The sequence below is a fragment of the Tiliqua scincoides genome, chromosome 5 (genome assembly GCF_035046505.1).
Source record: "Tiliqua scincoides isolate rTilSci1 chromosome 5, rTilSci1.hap2, whole genome shotgun sequence".
Classification (NCBI taxonomy): Eukaryota; Metazoa; Chordata; class Lepidosauria; order Squamata; family Scincidae; genus Tiliqua; species Tiliqua scincoides.
In genome coordinates this window covers 47,796,143-47,813,627 of record NC_089825.1, presented here as the reverse complement: position 1 = coordinate 47,813,627, position 17,485 = coordinate 47,796,143, and the positions used below count along the sequence as shown (strand labels likewise).

At 44.1% G+C, this 17,485-nt stretch overlaps 1 pseudogene; it reads right to left on the bottom strand.

The window, feature by feature from the left end:
• Positions 1-2,258: 2,258 nt before the first annotated feature.
• Positions 2,259-2,896, bottom strand: LOC136652228 (uncharacterized; annotated as a pseudogene).
• Positions 2,897-17,485: the final 14,589 nt, after the last annotated feature.

The following is a 17,485-nucleotide window of genomic DNA, read 5'->3' as shown; positions in this document are numbered from 1 at the left end:
GAAAGTTCTGTAACTCAAGAGATAAAACTGGCTCAACAATGGACAAAAACAGCAAAATAAACCAGGGACAGCAGTGGTTAAGTGTTTGTGAAGCACTTCCTGTGATTGTGCTGAGCAAATGCTAAATATTGGCACATTGAGGGTAAGGGTAATAGATGAAACCTTACATGAACAATTCTCGTAATGTGTCTGAAAAATGAGTTTGTGGTACTGAATATTCAGAGAAGTAAATGTAGAACATTTAATGTGCCCCTTCGGGCAAGAACATTAAAAACATACGACTTCCCAGTGGCGTCACTAGGGTCCGCGTCACCTGGTGCAGGAGGCCAGAGCGTTACCCCCATGCAGTGGGTGGGGCAACACTCCAGATGGTGGGCGTGGTGATCTACCATCACTCCGCCCCCACTGGCTTTTTGGCTATACCTCTTGATAGAATAAAGATATTTCAATGCCGTTTGTTTCATCACATTCTGCATGAAATTACACATTGATTGATATATAACATGATGGTATTATTTTTACAAACTGTGATTTTGGTCACTAGTGGTGTCACCTCCCCCCAGGGTGTCAACTTACTAACACCTTATTGGAGCGGTTCTCAAACTTTTAGCACTGGGACCCACTTTTTAGAATGACAGGACCCATTAAAAAGCAAATTAAAATAAATAATTATAAATATTTAAATTAAAGAAAAACAAATAATAAGAGGAAGCCAGCCCTGTTCCACCAAGTGAATTTTCTGTATAGCCTGCCTGCAGTAACACCCCCCCCCCCCCCCGCAAAAAAAATAAATGAGCAAGATTTTCATCCCTACCCAGTAGCCAGTTCAATTTAAGTTCTTATATTTCAAGCATATCACTATCAGGACCCACCTGGCTTTACAAGTCTAAGAGCCCAATCTTATGCCTGTCTACTCAGAAGTAAGTCCCATTAGAGTCAGTGGGGCTTACTCTGAGGAAAGTGTGGATAAGATTGCAGCCGAAAACAGAAAAAAAATTCATCTTACCCTGTCAAGCCTCTGCTTCATTTTGGGGGGGGGGGGGGCTGGAGCATTTGTTGAGCTCCAGTTGCATCAAATCAGGACCATGCTGGTGGCCTAACATTTCCATTTGCCTGACCTGCCCAGGAGCCAAGGCACATTTGCTTACTCACGAGTAAACGCGACCATGTGGCTTAGTTTCACTTTCCATATGGCTCAATACATTCGCCAGCTTGGAGGGAGGGACCTCCTTCTCGGGTGTTTTTTTTGGGGCTGCACTCTTTGGATCAGGACCATTCCAGTATTGTTGGATTCCTATCAGCCTGCCCATTCTGACATACTAAGGCAAGTTCACCTACTCTTGAGTAAATGTACAATAAGGCTCTGTTTCACTTTCCATTGGGCTCCATGCATTTTTGTTTTCTGGTTTTTTGCCAATACCTTTCGACAGAAAGGAGATATTTCACACTGATTTTTTGCATTGCATTCTTCTGGAAATTCAGCATCCAAAGGTATATAGCATGATGGGGTTACTCTCAACCACTGCGATTTTAGCGCATCACCCCCCTCTTGCGTGTCACCCGGTGCGGCCCACATCCCCGCACCCCCTAACGACGCCTCTGGGGCTTCCATGGATGTGTCATGGCAGAAAAACATGGTATACCAGAGATTATACTTAGCATTTGTGTAGTGTTTTCAGAGTGTGCACTCTAGCTGACCCAAGACCTGATGCCTGAGGCAGCATGCCAGGTGCTACCCCCTTACCTGAAGATGTGCCAGCCTCCAGTGGTCCTGCTCTCCAGTGTTTTAGCTCAGCACTATTCTCTCCTTCACATTTCCTCTTCCTCTCTGTCCCCCTCTTCCTTTTTCAATTCAGGTAGTGGAAAGAAAAAGAGGAACAGTAAAGGCAAGTAGGCAGACAAAAGCGACTGCTTCATGGATGTGCCAGCCCTGTGCATGCAGTGCCAGTCACATGTATTATCTTGATGTAATTTTACAACAATCATATAAAGCAGTATTATGCCCATATATTGCCACTGAAACTGACAGGAAGTGGCTTGCCTAAGGCTACCTGACAAGCGCATGATGCAGAAGTGAATTTTAAACTGGGGAAGTCCTGATTAGTAGCTCAGACTCTTAGCCCCGCTCCACTACATCTGTTCTGATACCTGCTGCAGAATCGATGTATAAGAACATATGAAATGAAGCCACCACTAAAGTTCTTGTTAGGTTTACACTCTGCCCTGGTGACTCTACTGTCTGAGGATCTTCTTCTTCTTTAGCATTTGTTCTGTGTGGTGGCGGTGTCCACTGTTTTGGATCTGAGTTGCCATTTCCCTTAATCGCAGGCTTGGTCTGGGTGTAGGCAGGTGATTTTCATGTCGTCATGCAGTGTGTCAAGCCAGCACTGCTTTTGTCAGCCCTTTGGTCATTTGCCATTGACCTCCACCTGAAGACCTTTCTGCACCAGCATATCACTGTAGACATGTAGAACGTGGTCGTACCATGAAGCAGGGCTTCTTTCAACTTGTCGGCAATTGGAGTGATGCCGCACTGCTGCTGGATGTGGTCAAAACGAGTGATATCTCTGATCCAACGCAGCATCTTTGTCTCCGTGACACCAAAGTGACGCTCAGCTTCTCTTGACATCGGCTGGCATTCAGCTCCGTAGAGTGCGACCAGCCAGATGACCATTGGGTAGATCTTCGACTTGAGATGGTCACTGATCTTCTTGTCACAAAGGACACTGGTCATTGTGTGCCACTTTGTCCAGGCCGTGTTTACTCGCGCAGTGGTCTCGTGACTCAGGCTGCCGTCAACCACAATTGTCAAGCTGGGATATTGGAACATCTCAGCACATGGCCGGGTGGTGCCATTTACACGGATAGTCCTGAGCACATCAGGGTCCATTGTCATGTTTACAATAATTGTTCTACAGGTAGTTCATAGAGCCCTTCTCTTCCAGATAGAATCCTTCATGGTGTAGTTGTCACACCTAGGTATCAGATGCCTTCCAAGTTTCCAGTAGGGGCCAGTTTCAGTTTGGCCAACTTGTAAACTTCTCCTGGCTCTATTGTCTCATGACATTTTGTCAACTTTCAGTTTCCCATCTAAAACTCAGCCAGGACTGCTCCTGCTTAGCATTCTTCAGGGTGCCTTCTGCTTAACCCCAGACCACACCTGCTGCATGAGGTTTGTTCCCTCTCAACTATATACCAGATTGCAACCCATTTGTGTTGACCCCATAACTCAATGGGAGCAACTGAGAACCCAAACCATCTCCATCTGCATAGCCCTATCCTGAATCCTGTTTCTTGTTCATGCTGCAGTGTTTCAGAATGTTGCAGAGTAGCTTTATATTGTTTGATTCCTGCTATGTAGCCACCAACTGTATATGGTCTTCTGCCAAGTTTATAACGATCCCACACAGATCTTGTTAATCATGTGCCAATAGTATTCAAATGAGCCATAGCTCTCTGTCTATTTTCATTGTAGCAGTCCCTGTTAAACAAATTGCCAGCCATTGCCTTTTGAGCACCAGAGTGCCATGTTTGTGAAGTAGCGAGGATTGGGGATGGCGTAATAGCCTGCTCTGTAAAAACCAGTGGGTGGGGAAGAGGGCAGAGAAAGTAAGATGTTGATAAAAGCTCTCCTAGAACATTCAAATGGATATGGCAAGGTAATAGGGTTGCCAGTGTTGATGTATTTCTGAGGCAGGGCCTGGTGATGTCACAAGATGACATGTAGTGATGCCACAAGTCAGCCAGTTCTTGAAAATGGGGGGCAGGTATTTGGTACCCAGCAGCAAGTCAGAAGAGGCTCAAGAATAACCTTCGCCGTCCATCCACCTGAGAGAAAAAGCTTGGAGAAATAGAGTTATTTGGGGCCAACTGACAACCAAGTGAAGTAATATTCCTTATGTTTCTTGAGATGTACTCTAGTTAGTGTTGGCTGGCGTGGTTACTGACATCACTAAACACCTTGATTTGTCTTTCATGATGTGCCATATAGGCAATGATTTCAATAGCAGGTAAATGAGAAAGCAGTGCTGTGCAGTCTTTCATAACTCCCTTTTAAATCTGTTTGTCTGCTGATTGCTACAGTATAGTGTGTGTGCGCATGCATGCCTATTCTATATTAAGACTACTGCCACAGTGTTGATTCCAGATTCTCACCCACCATGCTCCAGATAAAATATATTTGCAGTTTCTTGTAAAATGCCATGAATTGTATCCTGACAATCTGCAGGCTGTCTCTCAGTGTTTGCATTTCTAGACCAAATAATGCATGAATCCTTTTTAACTTCAGGGAAGAGTTGTGGGAACAGCCTGATAGCCCAAGGACAGGGGAGGAACGACACTCGTCACTTATTGAATTTTAAACTTGCTTCCTGATTTGATTAAGTGATAAAGCTAGAGCAGGGCTCTCCAGACTCTATCCTGCAAGATGGATCCAGTACCCTGCCTTTCTCTCCCCCTCCCCATGTGAATAGCGCTTACTGTTCCACGGGGGAGCTGTCCTTCCCTGCTGCTGCTCTCTCCCACCCTGAGCTCTGGCCTGCTGCCTCTGGGTTCTGTTGCCCCAACAATGACTGTGCCCCGATTTCTGGGCAGGCACGGCAGACTGGAACTCAGTTTGGGGGAGACTGGTAGTGGGGAAGGACGGCTCTTCAGTGGAACGGTAAGTGCCAGTCACACTGGGAATGCCTTTCCCTTTGTGCAGCAGTCTCCAGTTTGGGGGCCACTGAGCTAAAGCTTTGTGCTTATGCTAAGGTCTTCCATCTTTCCTGAGAGATTGGATATTTCGCTTCCCAACCTTGTTTGTATTGCACGAAGGTTTACAGCCGCCCACATATGCAACTGCCAATGATTTTACAGTACTGAACTATCCACAATAGGGTCAATTAGCGTTCCTTAAAACTCATATGAGTCATATTCTGACAATGATCAACAGGATCCTGGTTTTTAGCATTGAACGTAGGCCACGCTTAGACAGTGCATGTTTGTGGCTTTCACCAAGCTACCATTTGTTCTCCTCCTAGCCTCTTCAGTTCAATCCTTCCTTTGCATAAAGAAATTGTGTTTTTGAAATGGCTTTTTTGTTGGTTTAATAGAACGTATTAATTATGCTTCTGTTAAGGCACAGTCAGGCCACCATGCACCAGAAATTATTCAGCATTTGAACACAAAGGAAATAACATGTCTTTTGAAAACAGCTCACACAGCTATCAGGTTGGGGTCAGAATGCCTGGTTGCTTGTATCTGTATGGGAAGAATAAAGAAGAGAAAGCTGAATAGGTGCTAGCACCACCTTTCCTCGTGTGTGTGTGTGTGTGTGTGTGTGTGTGTGTGTGTGTGTGTGTGTGTGTGTGTGTGTGTGTGTGTCATTGTTTAGCACAGAGTATGTACAGCCCTGCTTATATGTCAAATCCTACACCTAACAGAGTTGGACATTTGACCAGTCAAAAAAGATTGGGCCCAAAATTGACCAATCAAAAATGGTTAAAAAATAATAAGTATACAGTATTAACTTTACTAGAACATGGTTATTAATAGATTTATAAGCACTCCACCTATATTATATTGTATGTAATCTTACAAGGACTTGTAAGGTACATATTACTATCCCTATACTGGAGATGGGAAAGTTAGGACTGAGAGGATGGGGCTTGGCTAACGCTAAGTGATTTCATGAAAGAGATGATCTGAATAAAGTCCCAATTCTCAGCTCAATCTCTTAGCCCAAATAATCCAATTTCTGCACCAAGAAAACAGATTCTGCAGCCTGTATGAACTATGCAAATTGAATATATTTGCATAACTTTCTTCTTTGCATCATTTATTCTGTTTTTACAGGATAAAAGGAGAGGTAAAGAACCATGCGGTGTATTGGATCACTGCTTCCTTCTGGACATTTTGTTCAGCTGCCCCTCTGTTGTCTTGTATTTCAGCACATTTACACACAGCTCCTCAGTCGTAAGGGGTAGCAACTTGGTTTTTTAAAACAAAATCTGAGATTCTGCATCCAGTACAGCATGTTCTAAACATTGCTAACACACCTCCATTACGGGGTTTGTTGTAGTGGTACCTGGGTTTTAAATTAACCTGATCAGTCACTAGTCAGCATGGTCAGGTACCGCGTGAGGCCTGTAGATAGCAGAAGTTGGGGAGAGCTAGGCTCTCCACCCATTATGAAATGGGAGATCATGCCAGAGACCCTTGTAATGATGCAAGAGCTATTGAAGCAATCTCCCAATCAGAGGAGAGCCCAGTGGCCATCGAAAGAATTGCATATGAGAGGGTCACACTCAGCTTCCTTGCTGCCAATAGGAAATAGAACATTACCTGAGAGCCTTCTGTGATCATGCAGAAGAATCAGGGAGTACTCCTGGCAACAGATTACTTCAGTCTCTTTTCCTTCCACAAGCCCCCTGCAAACACTTAAATGTCCTGTTGTACTTTTCCCCACGTTATGTCCCTTCACACAAATGAAAGAAGACCTGTAAACAATGCTGAGAGATCCAGAGATCACTAAACACATATTGATGGGGGGGGGGGAGCTGAATTATTGTGCAGTAACAATATCTGTGTTGGTTGCATTGACAAGAAAATCATATATTTGAAGGTATGACAGAAGCAAGCCTGTGTTTCTGTATTTAGAAATACTGTAATTGCTTCCCATTGGTTTTTATTCTGGTAAAGGTTCATTGGTGCACTTCTCTAGGAACTCTCCCATCTCATCCCTGGTGGAAAATGCATGTTTTATGTGCTTTTTTGAACCATGGTTATCATTTGCATACCAAACAGAAAAGTATCATCTCTTAATTGCCTTTGACAGCCTGTATTTCAACACTTTGCAATGTGGTGCAGTAACTTCTGGTGTCTCAGCATCTTCTCCATGGACGATGTTTCAAATGAATTCTGTTAATCCTTATCAGGTCCAGAAAACCTCACACCTTACATACTGATATTTGGATGTACCATTTACTGCAATTTGTGTGGATTTTCAAGGGTCTACAGCAGGGCTGTCCAAACTTTTTGGCAGGAGGGCCACATAATCTCTCTGACACTGTGTTGAGGGCCGGGGGGGGAGGGGAGAATTAATTTATATTTCAAATTTGAATAAATTTACATAAATGAATATATAAGAGATGGAACTTATATGAATGAATGAAGGTCTTGCAATAGCTCAAGGCCTATAAAAGGCCTTGCACAAAGCAAGGCCAGCCTTTCTTTTGCTGCCTTCACAGATGTGAAACAGCAAGCAGTGGAAGGAGCCCTCATCCCACAGCTCATGTGAGAGGTTGAACAGTTGGCCTTCACGCTGAGAGCAGTTGCATCAGGCCAGTGTGGGCTCCAGCAAGTCTCCGGAGGGCCAGAGGCTCATTGGAGACTAGAGGCTCACTGAGGGCCAGATTGGGAGTCCTCGAGGGCCGCAAGTGGCCCCAGGGCCAGGGTTTGGGCACCCCTGGTCTACAGATTTTGACCAGCCTCAATAATGGCAAACCATTATTGGTGGTTGCCACCAGTTTCTGTCCTTCCCACCCTCAAGTTATCTCAAAACATGCAGAAAATTCTGGGTAGAGACTAATGTCTTTGGAAACAGACACATCAAGATTATTGCTTCTCAGCTTCCCCAGTGTCTCTTGCAATTATGCACACCAAAGAACTCAAGGGAGGGGCACAGTCTCTAGCACTCCCCTCAGCATGGTTGTAATAAAACTTTAGATGTTCTTCATCTCTCAAAAGGACAGGCACTACCTTACTTAGGACAATGTTTGTTTTCATTGTCACAACACTGTAACCCAGGGCCCTTATTTGCAAAAACTCAAGCAACCCTTTTGCAAAACCTAAAGCATCAGTAGCTGTTTCATGCTGCACCAGGCCTCTTCCCCAAATATTGCCCCCCCCAGACATCACTGTGCAACAGTACTGTTTAGTGAACTGAGGGGTAAGGATGGCAAAGGGGCAGCACAGGGGCCAAGACTGCCAATACACACGTTCTATGCCACAAGCACAAAGTGAGAAGCCCCTTCTCCCTCAGACTTTTCTGCAGTGCACTGGAAACTCAGGGGAAGGATCACTTCCCTTTATGCTAGGTCAGTGGTTCTCACACATTTAGCACTGGGACCCACTTTTTAGAATGAGAATCTGTCAGGACCCACCGGAAGTGATGTCATGACCAGAAATGACATCATCAAGCAGGAAAATTTTTTTAGCAATCCTGGGCTGCAATCCTACCAATATTTACCCAGCAGTAAGTCCCATTTCCTATCATTGTTAAAAGAATATACATAGTAACTTGTTAAAAGTACAGGTCTGTAACATTTTACCAAATGCAGTCACATAGCATGGTGGCATCAAGTCTAATATAGTAAAAATAAAATTTTGAAATGAATGGGGACCCCGACTCACAGTTTGAGAAACACTGTACTAGGTGTTCAGGGGCAAGATGTCACCAGGAAGAGACTTACAAATGCTTCAGGCAACTATGTTTGGGGACCTCTGTTGATGCAGCAACATTTGGGAAAGCACTGAATGACTGAGACAGTAGTACCTAACTGGATGGATGTATTCACACTCCTATATACAGTACTCTTCTTATCCAGCTGGTGTAGCATAGAGACCAAGAGACTGAGCCAAGAAACCAAGTCATGAATCAGGTCTTACTCTCTCCTCAGTAATGAACTTGTGGGGTGACCTTAGGCCTTAACTCCCCAGCTGAGTATGGAGACACTAATACTGATTTTGGAGGTTTTTTTTACAGATAACACCAAGGAATACATATGAAGTTATTTTCACTCTCAGAGAACAATCTATAAATGTTGAGTATTGTGCTGTGCATTCTTCACTGCCCAGAATGTAACCGTACCCTGAGTCTAGATTCATGGTTTGAAGTGCTGTTTTTCCCTTTCAGGCACCCTGAACTTAGACTGGACAGGATTAGGAGAAGGAAACAAGAAACATTTTCTCTTCTTTCTCTTTTTTAGTCTTTGAATTTCCTGTAATCAAAGTCCCTTTAATGAATCCTGCATGCTGCTAGCTAGCACAGTTTCTAATCATCTGGCTATGAATCATGAATGCATGGGTTAGTTCTGTAGAACGATCATGGACCCAAATGTTTTTATTAAGGACTACAACTTTTATTCAGATTAATCCATTTAGGGCACAATCCTAATCAGGTCTACTCAGAAGTAAATCCTGTTTTGTTCAGTGGGGCTTACTCTCAGGAAAGTATGGTTAGGATTGCAGCCTTAAGCACCTTTTCATATTTTAAAGGTGCCCAAGTTTAACTGGGAAGCAGTTTTTTTTTAAGGAAAAAAATGTACATTTTTTAAAGTATTAACAACCACAGATTTCAGGCACCATCTCTGAAGAGGCATTCCCCTTTTCTCTTATACATAGGAGGGAATACCGTACCTACTAGATGGTGCTTGTTGCAGCAATGACACTTCAGTTATACAGCTACTGCAAAGGTAGCATCATCTTAAATCTTCAGAATGATAGTTTGATTCATATTCAAATCTAAACAGATTTAATCTATTAAAATTCATGCAATGAATTGGTAAATGTATCTTTAATTTGGCTATATAGTGCAAGTCTATGCCTTACTCAGAAGTAAATGCCATTGAATTCAGTGGGACTTTCTCCCAGGTAAGTGTGTATCAGTTTGCAGTCTCAGTTTTCTGTTGCACTTTTTTTTAAAGGGCTAAGATTTTCTAGATTCCTACAATGCTAGAAGATGTATCTGTGAAAAGCTGTTGTAACTTCATCATAGCTGATAGCTATTAGCACAAAGCATTTTGGGCATAGTTAAGAATTTATTAGCCCCAGTCTAGCCTCCACCTCCCTTTCTCTCTTTTTCACTAACCACTATTTAATTAGTGTTACAGTTCTTAATATTAGAAGAAGAAAAAACCCTTTGTGAATTGAATATACATTCAGCTTTAGCCCCCATTGATGCGAAGGAGCGTTTGGGGCTACTGTGGGTACATAGTCAGTTGTGTGTTAATGCACAGCTCCTTTTGCAAGGAAGCAGAAGGGAAGAATAAGGACTCAAAGAATCTAGAGGCTGTAAAAGTACAAGGTAGTACTGAGAGTACAGGTAGGTCCTTTGTATCTGCATATTCAGTACCCATAGATTTGACTCAGTGAGGGTTCCAAACTCACGCTGGAGGGCCCCACCTGACCTCTTGAATGTGACCAGAAGTACCTGACAACATGTGAGTGCAGAATGCATAAACCGGCCTGGTGGTTTCTTTCTTTTTTTTTTAAGTAACATAGAAGGAGGTATCCAACATTACAAAACTACAGGTGGACCCTCGTTATCTGTGGGGGTTCTGTTCCTGGACCGTCCCCCACCCAGGTACCAAAAACTATGGGTAATGAAACCCATGGTTTAAGGCACCTTTAACACTCTGGACTTTTCACTCTGTTCCCCTCTGCACATGGACTTCTTGATGCTCAGAAGCCCTTCTAAGGCTTCTGGGAGTTTTTGCCAAAAATGGAAAGTGACGTTTAAGGCCTTAAAGGGCCTTCAGAGAGCCGGAGAAGCCTTCCTCAGCCCTCCAAAGGCCTTAAGACATCATTTCTGGTTGTTGGTGAAAGCTGGAGGTGATCTTCTAAGGCAGGGGTGTCAAACTCATTTCATATAGTGGGCCAAATCACATTCATGGCAGCTGCTGAGGGTTGGAAGTGCATCATTAAGCAGATGATGGCCAGAAATAAGCACTTTGTTCTCACATAGTAGCTCATTAGCTGCAAATGACAGAACAAGGAAAATATGCAAATCTTGTTGATAATTTCAAGATATGAGAGAGCCCAGTCATCATGCTGGGAAAACCCAATTATAATGGGGGCCAGATAAATTGCTTACTGGGGCCACATCTGGTCATTGGTCTTTATGTTTGAGACCTTAGAACAGGTTCTCCCAGAGGCCTTAGAAGGGCTTCCGAACATTGGGGAGGTCATGTGCAGCCTGCCTGGCTCCCAGAACTCCCTCTGGAGGTGAGGGGAGCACAATTCCTCTTGCCTCCGAAGGTCCAGATTGAACCAGATCTTCGGATGAAAAATCCACGAATAAACAAGCTCAACCTGTTTAGCCAAGAACAGGGGAGTTTTGACTCTGTTGTAGTTCCAACCCTGATTGTACCCTTCCCTTCACACTATTTCCAGGAGAGACATTAAAACTTCCATTGGCAGCCGGTGACTATGCCTAACTACATTTGACTAGATTGAATAGAATGAAGACATAATACTGTGTCTTTAGCACCAAATTTATTAGGCCTTTAGAAGTGTATTGTATAGTTGCCAAGACAATAAATCCATAATGGTGTTAAGGGTTCTGCAGTCACACTAAAGCAGCCCAGAATTTGGTACCTAGAGATTAATTCAGCATCCTGGCAATCTTGGGGTCAAACTAGACGTGCACCTGAATGGATTGTCAAGAGGTGTACTTCTAATCAGAAGTGCCTCTTTTTAACCAAACAAAAAACAGCTGCAGTGAGATATCCTGATCATGGCATGTGGAGAGAGGGAAGTAGACTCCCCTCTCACTGTTTTCCTGCAGTGACTACAGAGAGTTTCCCCTCTCACTGTTTGCCCTTCCTGAAGTGACTATTTGCCCCCCAAGTGCCTGATTACTACAGCTTCAGGGGGACAATCTTTGGAAAAATAAGGAGCCTGTAATAAGAGGATAATAATGCTTATTTACCTTACAGCGTTGTTGTAAGCACAAGACACTACATGTGAAAAGCTTTGAACACCTGTGAGTGCTAGACAGATGCAATTAGTAACAATAATATTAATAGTATATCACAATTATTGCAAAGGAGAATAGAAACATTCAGTACAATAACATGCATGGGGTTAAAGATGAAGTCCCTTTAAAAGAATAACGCTGGAATGTAATCCCACACCAGTTCTTGCTTAGCATGATTTTTGTGCAATATTGTAACATACAAGACAGTCTGAAGATTATTAATCATAGTCAAATGACCTGTGAATTACCAGCTGTCACCTGGACAGACCAGTAATTGGAGCTCCACACCAGTTGCAGTGGGTTTACCTGGGCTATGTCTGAAGTGCCCAGCAGTGTGAGGTTAGACATCCACTACTGCCCTTCAATCTGAGGCATATGTGCCATCCACTCATTGGAGAAGCTGAGACTGGGGCTGGTTTTGCTTCCATAGATTTCTACTATTTAACTTCTAACCACTTTAGTTAAGGATTTAACTGTTAAGCTTGAGTTGGTGCTTCAGGATTGCCCATTTTGCTGGGAATTTGCACTAAATAGATGAGAGCTCACACTTTTCTTTTCAGCAGTTGAACAATAAAAAATGTAGGACAAACTTCTTCCCCTTATTAAAAAGGAAGCCCCTGTGTATTACAAGAAAGCTGGGGGTGGGAATGACATTCATGAACTATTTTGCAGATAAAGCTGATAATAGTTCTGTGGACAGACCTGCTGAGAATGAAGGAGCTTAGAAAGTGCATTATGTGAGAAATTGGGTGAGTTTTAATCAGCTCAGGATCACTGGGGAGTCCCAAGAGGGAAAATGGGAATGGGAATTGGCAGCCTAAAAAAAAAACCCCACACACAATCAATGAAAAATGAACTGAAGAGTTAAAGATTCAAACTTCTCATCTGCTGAAGGGAGAATATACTAGTGGTTCAGCTTGAAACAAGCCTCATTAAACATAATGCAACAGAAATGGGTGATGAGATAGCTGGCCTATGTGGATATTTTCAGTGGACATTTGCCCTATAGTTTCTTCCATATATCACTTTATACAGTATTTTGCGGTTTACGAAACCGCACAAAATATGTGCTTAAAGGTCTTTAGCAGTGGCGTAGCTAGCGGGGGGTGGGGCTGGTCTGCCCCAGGTACCACTCTTGGGGGGGGTGACACCACAAATGACCCAACATCACTAACATTGTGAAGGTGAGGAGTAACCCCATCATGCCATATACCGTTGGATGTGGAATTTCCAGTGGAATGCAAGAAACCAGAGTGAAATATCTCCTTTCCATCAAAAGTTATGGTCGAAAAACTGGAAACCCAAAAATGCATGGAGCCCTATGGAAAGTGAAACCGAGCCATATCGTGCATTTATTCATGAGTAGACGGACTTGCCTTAGTCCATTGGAAAGGGCAGCCTGAGAGGAATCCAATGACACCAGAATGGTTCCTGTCCAATGACAGCAGCCCCCAAAAAACACCCAAAAAGGAAGTCCCTCGAAGCTGAAGAATATATTGAGCCCTATGGAAAGCGAAAGGAAGCCACACGGTTGCATTTACTTGCGAGTAGGCAAACATGCCTTGGTTCCTGGTCAAGTTGGGCACAGGGGAGTGCAAGGCCAGCTGCATGGTCCCCATCTGATGAAAGTGGAGCTTAACAAATGCTCCAGAAGGCAGCCCCCCCCCAAAGAATAAAACAGAGGCTTCAGCTGTAAGGTGAATTTTTACTTGTTTTTAGACTTGCAAAACTGGGTGAGTCCTGATAGTGATGTGCTTACTCTCCCCCCTCCAAGCCTGGATCCCCCTACAATCTCCCTTTCTGCCCCCCTCCAAGCCTGGATCTCCCCACAATCTCCCTTTCTCCCCCCCCTCCAAGCCTGGATCCCCCCACAATCTCCCTTTCTCCCCCCCAAGCCTGGATCCCCCACAATCTTCCTAGTGACCAAAATTCTGGAAATTGTGACTTTTAGGAATACCATCATGTTATATACCATTTTATGCAGAATTTCATCCATTGCTTGTGGGGAAATATTCACTGCATTTATTTTGTGGCCATTATTATTATTCATTTCATGTCATGACTATTATTATCTCTGTCTCACCTACCTCACAGGGTTGTTGTGAGGACAAAATAAGGGGAGGAACCATGTATACCACCCTGAGCTGCTTAGAGCAGGGTGGTATAAAAATGTGAATTAATTCATATAATATAAGATAATTATAATTATAATTAATTGATTGATTAATTGAGTCGTATGGGGTGACAAAATTTTATGGATCCCTGGTGTCAAATGACCTAGCTACGTCTCTGGTCTTTAGTTATCAGGCCTAAAGGCCTATCTTTAGGCCATCTTTAGGCCTATTAGATGGTGAATGGGTTTCATAACCCCTAAATCCTCTCCTTGTCATATGACACCATATAAGTATAAGCAGAGGGGGTTTAGAGGGCTTAGAAGGATTGGAGCAAAGGATCTGATATGGCTCTCCCACCATGTCTTCTGACAATAGTGCATTATTCAAGAGTGTATGATTCAAGAGTGAAGCCTGGTAGTGGAGAGACTGGGAGCCTAATCCTAACCTGCCCTGGTGCAGCCAGGATACATGGCCCATGCTATATCTAGCACAGGTTAGGAGGTGAATGGAGGTCTCCTTAGGATAAGGGGATATTTTTCAGCTTACCCCAAGTAATGTCCCAGCCTGCGCAGTGGGGCTACTCAGATCTCTGCTGGCCGCCTTGGGTGCCCTTTGGGGAGAAAGGCGGATTACAAATCTAATAAATATATAGCTGGTAGAAATCAAGGATACCTTGTGTAATGTGCAGGAGAGAGAAGAGGTTAGGATATGGCAGAGGAGACCTTCACCGCCCAGAAATGCCCCCCTCCCGTCTCCAAAACTCCCTCCTCCCACCATCTCCCAGCCCCTGCACAACTTGGCAGTGTACTTACCTCTTCTGGCAGCCCTGGGATGGGATGTAGTCCTGGCACCCAGCACAGGCCATTCCCCCTAACACAACTGACTTGCAAGTAGCCACAAACATGCCATGTGACACATTTGTGACACTCTAGGCCAGCAAAGAATCAGTGGCTGTGCAGGCAGAAAGGTAAGTTTGGTTTTTTCTCTGAGAAGTACAAGGATGTCTTTGGGAGTTAGAAGCAACCAAGCATCAAGAGGTTAATATTTAAGAGACTACAGGCATTTGGTGTTGCTCCTACAATACTGGGACATGTCAGAGTGGGAACTTCCTTAGCTCCAGGTTTGGTGCATTAGGTTCACTGGCATCGCTAGGGGGGTGCGGAGGGTGCGGGCTGCTCCGGGTGATGCGCTGGGGTGGTGACGCGCCCTGGGGGGAGGACGCGCTAACTAGCAGAGGGTGGGGGTGGTCCGCCCCGGGTACCACCCTTGGGGGGGGTGACACCACAAATGACCCAACATCACTAACATCGCGAAGGTTAGGAGTAACCCCATCATGCCATATACCATTGGATGTGGAATTTCCAGTGGAATGCAGAAAACCATAGTGAAATATCTCCTATCCATCAAAAGTTATGGCCAAAAAATCAGAAACCCCAAAATGCATGGAGCCCTATGGAAAGTGAAACCGAGCCATATTGCGCAATTACTCATGATTAGGCATACTTACCATAGTTTGTTGGAAAGGGCAGGCTAAGAGGAATCCAACAACACCACAATGGTCCCAATCCAATGAATGCAGCCCCCAAAAAACCCCTGGAGAAGCTCCCCCCTCCCAGCTGCGAGTCTGAGCCCAAAATGAAGCCACATGGTCGCGTTTACTCGCAAGTAGGCAGACTTGCTTTAGTCAAGGCAGGCTGACAGAACTCCAAAGAGGTCAGAATGGTCCTGATCCAATGAATGCAGCCCCCAAAAACACAGAGAAGGAGATCCCTCCCTCTCAGCTGCGAGTCTATGGAGCCCTATGGAAAGTGAAGCAGCCACATGTCGTGTTTACTCGCGAGTAGGCAGACGTGCCTTGGCTGCTGTTCAGGCCAGCCAAAGGAGAATGTGAGGACACCAGAAGGGTCCCTATCCGATGGAGCTGGAGTGCAACAAATGTCCAGAGGCAGCCTCCCCCCCCCCCCACTAAAAAGGACAAAAAAGTGACTTGAACTGGTAAGGGGAAGTTTTCTACTTTGCGCTTGCAAAGCCAGGTGGGTCTTTATCTTGATATGCCTGAAATAGAAGAACTTTAACTGTGTACTGGGGAGGACTGGAAATCTCACTGATTCTTTTTGGGGGTTGTAATTGCAGGCAGACTACAGAGTAAGCTCCATTGACTACTATGGGACTTACTTCAGAGTAGACATGCATAGGATTGGGCTCACAGGCTGCAATCCTACCCACACTTTCCTGAGAGTAAGCCCCATTGACCATAATAGGACTTACTTCAGAGTAGATTCACTTGGTGGAACAGGACTGGCTCCCCCTTATGTAATTATTTTAAATTTAATTATTTATAATGATTTATTTTAATTTGCTTGATGATGTCACTTCTGACCATGACATCACTTCCAATGGGTCCTGGACAGATTGTCATTCTAAAAAGTGGGTCCCAGTGCTAAAAGTTTGAGAACTGCTGCAATAAGGTGTTAGTAAGTTGACACAGGTGTGTGTGTGTGTGTGAGAGAGAGAGAGAGAGACTATAAGTTTTCAAAATCACTAAAATCAGAGTTTGGAGGAATAAGACCATCATGTTATATATCAATCAATGTGTAATTTCATGCAGAATGCAATGGAACAAACCACATTGAAATATCTGTGTTATAACAAAAGGTACAGCCAAAAAACTGGTGGGGACGGGCCATGGTACACCATGCCCACCTGGGGCATTGCCCCACCCACTACATGGGGTGATGCGCAGGCCTCCTGCATCAGGTGACTCAAATCCTAGTGACGCCACTGATTAGCTCTAATAATGGGAAACAGTCATAACCTGTTCCCTGAAAGTCACCTATCGGAGGTTTCCAGTGACGGCATCTCTCATCTTGGGTGGACTGTACCATCAAGTCTGAGCCTGCTGTTCTCCCTATCTTAAGTAACAGCTGTATCTGCAGCTGTGGGCAATCAGTACTAGCTACTCATGGATCCTGAGGCTTGGGAATGGATAGATGAACACACCTAATCTTGGAATACAAAATTTTTCTGCAGATATACTCAGAGGTCTTTAGCCGGCACTGAATTGCAGCATCATTCCAAGATGTTTCTTGTTGACCAGGGTAAATAACAGCTTGGCTAAAGGCCAGTTACTGTTTTGGACACAATTCATGTGACAAGTACATGCTTTTCACTGCACATACATAAGCAGAGAACCCTGGTAAAATATTAGCTTCCTGGCACTTGTACCCCCTTCCCTCCCCTTCCTCTCTCACACCCTGTTAAAAATGTACTTTTCAAAGTGAACACTTAAAAGAGTAAAATGTACCGGTAACCCTTGTAAATGTAACATGCCCCAAAGAACCCAAGAATCACCATGCTGGGTCAGCCAAAGTTCCATTTAGCTTAGCACTTGATCTCCCTCACAGCGACCAGCCAGATGAGTAACCTTTTGTCCCCAGCATCTGCTATGTGTGGCTTCCAACAAAGAGGTTACTTCCTAGCTGTCATGATCTCTTGATAGACCTATGCCTCATCTTGCACTTTTTTTCTTAAGGCCACAAGCATTTTGAAGAGGCATCTAACAGACCTTTCTCCAAATAGCTTATTGTTCAAATATGAAGACAAAGAATAGTTGAATTTTCCAGCTGATGAA